Source organism: Triticum dicoccoides, chromosome 6B (genome assembly GCF_002162155.2).
Source record: "Triticum dicoccoides isolate Atlit2015 ecotype Zavitan chromosome 6B, WEW_v2.0, whole genome shotgun sequence".
Lineage (NCBI taxonomy): Eukaryota > Viridiplantae > Streptophyta > Magnoliopsida > Poales > Poaceae > Triticum > Triticum dicoccoides.
This window is the reverse complement of record NC_041391.1, coordinates 90,401,667-90,407,666: the sequence shown is the minus strand read 5'-3', so window position 1 is coordinate 90,407,666 and position 6,000 is coordinate 90,401,667.

Sequence of the window (6,000 nt, the reverse complement as noted above, 5' to 3'; positions counted from 1 at the left end):
GACCCGAGTAAGTAGGTTGTTTGCGTATGGGAAAAAAGGGGACTTGATACTTTAATGCTATGGTTGGGTTTTACCTTAATGAATCTTTAGTAGTTGCGGACGCTTGCTAGAGTTCCAATCATAAGTGCATATGATCCAAGTAGAGAAAGTATGTTAGCTTATGCCTCTCCCTCAAATAGAATTGCAACAATGATTACCGGTCTAGTTATCGATTGCCTTGGACAAATAACTTTCTCGTAACAAAAAGCTCTCTACCAATATTTACTTTATTGCTTCTTTAGCTAAACAGCCCCTAGTTTATGTTTACGTGCTCTTTATTATCTTGCAAACCTATCCTATCACACCGACAAAGTACTTCTAGTTTCATACTTGTTCTAGGTAAAGCGAACGTCAAGCGTGCGTAGAGTTGTATCGGTGGTCGATAGAACTTGAGGGAATATTTGTTCTACCTTTAGCTCCTCGTTGGGTTCGACACTCTTACTTCTCGAAAACTGTTGCGATCCCCTATACTTGTGGGTTATCACCTCTTCACTTACAGGTGGGACTACACTTGGAGAAACCGACCATGCGCCAAAGTTCCCCCGCCCACCGTGATAAAATCCCCCACCCAAAAAGTTCCCCCGAAATCCTAAACTCAACCGCCCTTCAGCCAACTAGCCAATAATATTCCCCAAACCCCCCTCCCCCCGTCCCCCTCCACTCCATTCACTACGCCAAAGCCGCCCTCACCACCGCGCCGATACGTCAGCGCCGCGGTTCGTTGAGGGGACGCACGGCGATCCTCTCGCTCCCACAGTATGCTATCATAGAATGCCGTCCTCTAGCCGCACCGCCACCGCCACCGCTAGCGACGTTCTTGTGGAGGCGCATGGAGGTCAGCACCACCACCGCTGGCGACGTTCTTGTGGAGACGCACGGCGATCAGCTTCTCCCACGGTACGCGCATTTTAGACTGAGACCCCATGCATGTCGGTGTAGCGCTGAATGTTAGATGATAGACGTTGTTAATCTCACTATTTTCCAAAGTAGTTTACAGTCAATATGCTCTGCTTAAGAAGCTTCCTTACCCTTTTCTGCACTCAATCTGCTTAGCTAAGATGGCATGCCAAGGTCGATTAGTTGCTAAAATATACTGACATATATTTATTGTGACGTAGATTGCCATGGTCTAGTAGCAAATCTATTAGGTGAAATGGCTCTACACCGTTTTATACTTGATCTTTGTTGCTGCGATGGCCTTCGATAGTTTGATGGTTGTGTGCTCGACCTCATTGACTGCTGAAACAACCTGCATAATTTAGCACTCAAATATGTTTGCTGAATTAGTTTTACATATATTTCGTTACTAAGATCTGCTCGTCCAAATATCTTGCCATAGCTTTAGACATTGACCTAGGTATTTTTTCTGGACTTCATAAAAAAGCATATATGTTTTAACTGTAATATCTAGTCGAAGAACTAATTTGTATGTATAACAGATGGATAGGATATGGATAACTTTTGCTCGAAGATTCTCCACTACATATGTCGAGGGGGTTGAAAACTTCATGAACTTTATCAGAGCTGAGTACGGTGGTCCGATATTAGATGTGCTCTACCCGTGTAGCTGTTGTATGGATTCAGTTACAAGACCCGGGTCAACTGTGCAAAATCATCTACACTTGTATGGGATGTCGGTCACATATACTAGGTGGGTTCATCATGGTGAAGCTGTGAACGTCAATGTTATTGACTAAGTGGAAGCAGCAGATCACCATCTTGATCTACCTGATGCTCAGGTGGAAGAGGAGGAGGAGGTGGTGGTGGCTGTCGGTGTCAAAACCGGCGGACCTCGGGTAGGGGGTCCCGAACTGTGCGTCTAAGGCTAATTGTAATAGGAAGCGGGGGTCGCAATATTTACCCAGGTTCGGGCCCTCTCTATGGAGGTAATACCCTACTTCCTGCTTGATTGATCTTGATGAATATAAGTATTACAAGAGTTGATCTACCACGAGATCGTAATGGCTAAACCCTAGAAGTCTAGCCTATGAGGTTATGATTGTTGTGGCTTAACCCTAGAAGTCCAAGCCCACCAGTTTATATAGACACCGGGGGGGCTAGGGTTGTACAAAGTCGGTTACAGAGAAAGGAATCTACATATTCGAATCGCCAAGGTTGCCTTCCACACCAATGAGAGTCCCATCCGGACACGAGACGAAGTCTTCTATCTTGTATCTTCATAGTCCAACAGTCCGGCCAAAGTATATAGTCCGGCTGTCAGAGGACCCCTTAGTCCAGGACTCCCTTAGTAGCCCCTGAACCAGGCTTCAATGACGATGAGTCCGGCACGCAGATTGTCTTCGGCATTGCAAGGTGGGTTCCTTCTCCGAATACTCCAACATAGCTCTCCGAACACAGAAAACATGTCCGGCTCTGCAAAACAAGTACCACACACAACGGTAGAGAGTATAATATTAGACAAGTCCAATCCGCTGACAACTTTTTATAATGTGACATCATGCCACTGCCCGGTCATTATTCGAACCGTTTTTTAGCCTGTCGCTCCGTATTTTGAGGTGCAGTTTCACTGGCACGTCTTGTCAAAGCAGAGATCGTGTCCCCTTATCACGGGATTCTCGTCAATACGGGCATGGGTAACCCAACCGTGCCATCTACATGGTGCTTGAGGAATAGGCGGATTTTAAGGCAAGCATGGAGGCGCATGATTGTTATTGCCTTTATAAAGGGATAAGGATTCATCCTTGTTCACCCACGCCTTCTTCTTCCTCTGCCCATCCATTTTCGAGCTCCAGCGCCCAAGCTCTCACCTTCTCTGCCCAAAAAAGCACTCTAATCATGTCCGAATCCGGAGCTGGAGGCAAGTGGATGGCCTCCTCCGTCAAGAAGAAGGACATCAAGGAGCTCCGGGAGGCCGGGCACCAGGCCAAGGAGATTGTTCACCGACTTCCGGCTAAGGGACAGATCGTCCCTACCACAGAGCCCTATGAGAGGGTTGTGTTTCTCACACACTTTGTCCGTGGGCTGGGATTCCCTCTCCACCCGTTTGTTCATGGACTGATGTTTTACTACGTGCTGGACTTCCATGATTTGGCCCCCAACTCTATCCTCAACATCTCAGCATTTATTGTCGTGTGCGAGGCCTTCCTCCGAATCCCACCTCACTTCGGCCTATGGCTGAAGACTTGCAATGTGAAGCGCAAGGTGGTGAGCGGCCAACAAGCTGAGTGCGGAGGCGCCATGGTGGGCAAGATGCCCAATGTCACCTGGCCCGAGGGCTCCTTTGTGGAGACAGTGAAGGGGTGGCAGTCGGGGTGGTTCTACATCACTAAGCCGCGCGACCCAACTTGGCGGCAGCCCCCGAATTCCGATCTGGAGTTTTGATGCGGCTCACCTCCTGGCAAGAGAAGGGCCTGACCTTGGGTTCTTCAAACGAGCTGACTGGGCTCCAGACGTGCGTCTAGAACATGATAACCAAGAGAATCAAGCTTGTCAACGTGATCCAGGTTATGCTCATTCGCCGGATTCTTCTCTGCCAATGTCGGACTTGCTATTTGTGGGAGTTCGATCCGGCCAAGCACCAGATGCTGCTAGAGCTCTTTGGCATGATGCACGAAGAAATATGGAAGGTGCTCTTCAAGGCCGGCGAGACACCACCGCCCATGACCGAGGATCGTGGGCTTAGCTTAAAACGCCAGGCTAATTCCATAAGTTCTTTCATGTTTTCATGGTATATCCTTTACTGGCATATTTTGGGCAGAGGATCTAAGCCTCCCTACCAATTTTTTCAGGCCTAGATAGAGATAGCAGGGCGGATTAACTGTCTGGCTCCGCTACCCGAAGACCAAGAAACCCTGCTTCTGACGAAGATGTTGTTTCCGGTGCCTTATGAGGTGTCGGAGAAGAAGGCCAAAAAGAAGGCCCCATAGACCAGAAGTGGTCTCCATCGAAAGGGCACTTCGGACGTGACGTCTAGAGATGGCGATACGCACTCCTCCACCAAAGACGGCGAAGAAGAGGAGGAGGAAGAAGAAATCCATTCCACCCCTGCTGGGGGGAGAAATAAGAGGAAGGCCTCCACACATGGGGAGGCCGAGGCGTCCAAGAAGCGGAAAACTTCCCTTCCGGACAACTCCACAGCGGCTACCAATAGCGGTGGGGAGTAGGAGCCCAGGGTTAAGCCCCTAGCCAACTTGTAAGTGTCCGGACACAGTAATATATCCGATATTTTTACTTTATTATTTTTATTGTGCTGGATTGTGCACTTGCAACCCGGCCCAGTCCAACATCGCATTGTCCTCCTCTTCGGAGGGGTCGCTAGACCCGTCGGCGATGAACAACACGTCCCTTCCAACGGCCTCCTCCCCAAAGGCTACGGACAACACCGAGGTGTTGTCTCGAAGGATCCCAGGCCAGGGGGAGGCTCAAGAGGCCGTCCCGGTGGTTGCGGAGGGTAAAACCCTGGTTGCCGAACACATGGGGGGGCAGACCCCGATGGACACCGGTGATGCGGGCCTTATCCAATTCGGCCCCCAGCTGAATACAGCTCTGGAGACCCATGTGGCTCTGGATTCAGGCAGGCCACCTCTTCCTAATAAGGTGGGTGAGCCAACTCCACCGGAGATCTCTATCCACCCAGAGGCACCGGATAGATTGCTGGAAGCGCTGTGAAGCACTTCCATTGTTGAAGAACATAGTACTCTTATGAGTACGGTGATTGAGGAGATCCAGTCCGCCAAAAGCGGACTAACCGAAGCCTGCACTAGCCTTCTAACAGGCTTTGAGGTAAGTAAGGTAACTGTAAAAAGAATATCACAGTGTAGACAGTAGCCCCTGATGCTCTGTTCGGTGTTCGGAAAGAAAAGATGAACAAAGGATCAAAATAATTTTTGTAGGACTCTAACATAAGATGTCTATGTGAGTAAGCAGGCGTCACTGTTGGCTGCTGCCGCTCATACTGCGGAGGTATCCGGACTGAAGCAGAATCTGGAGCGGGCCGAGGAAGAGCTCGGCCTCGTGAAGAAGCAGCCGGTAGAAAGCAAAGGTATGTAGTAACCTGCGTGTATACTTACGAAGGATGAAAGGTTCGTACTGACTAAAGTGTCATGAACTTTATTAGGGGCCACAACCGAAGTAGCAGCCCTCAAGAAGGCGTGGGCCAAGGCCGAGGTCAAAGAGGCCAAGGAACGTGTCGCGCGCGAGAAACAGGAGGCCCGGGTCAGCGAGGTCTAGCGAGAGCTCCAGGACACCGTCAGGAAGTACGAGTCCTTGGAGCATGATTCTAAGACTCAAGAGTCCGAACTTGCCAAGGCCCGCCAGAGCGCACAAGATGCCCGAGCCGAAACCCAGAGCACCCTCTAGGAAATCCAAGCAGCCAAGAAGATCGCGGCGGGTATGGCTTTTATTATGCAACACAAGTATGTGAAGGAAACGTTCCTTTGACTTACCCGAATTTGGAGCTCTCCAGGAGTGTTTGCGGATCTGCCGTGCAGCATATCAGATACTACAGAGTTCTATCGAGCCGAAGAAGCGAGCTCTACGGAGAAGTTGTTCTGGTCTCAATACCTTGGACCAGAACATCCAGTGCCCTTTAGTGACCAGTTGAAACAGCTGGTCGAGCTGCACAAGGCGGCCGAACTAGCCATGAAGGACCTAATAGTCCGGCTATGGCCTACCAAGCCCATGCCTAGTAGCTACTTCAGACTCGTGAAGCGGCTTGTGAGTGCATGCCCATGGCTTGAAGTTATAAAGCGGTCGGTCTGCATTGAAGGTGCACGGATGGCTTTTGGCCGCGCGAAGATGCACTGGGCGAGGATGGATGCCAAGAAGCTGATGACCAAGGGGCCGCCTGAGGGCAAGGAACACCGCTGACCCGAACAATATTTTGATAGTGTCCTGGAGGGATCCCGCCTTGCGGCGGAGCAATGTGCCAAGGATATCATATTCCCATGAATACATTCATGTTATCCTGTCCTGTAAAATGAAACAAGATCTTTATGTAAT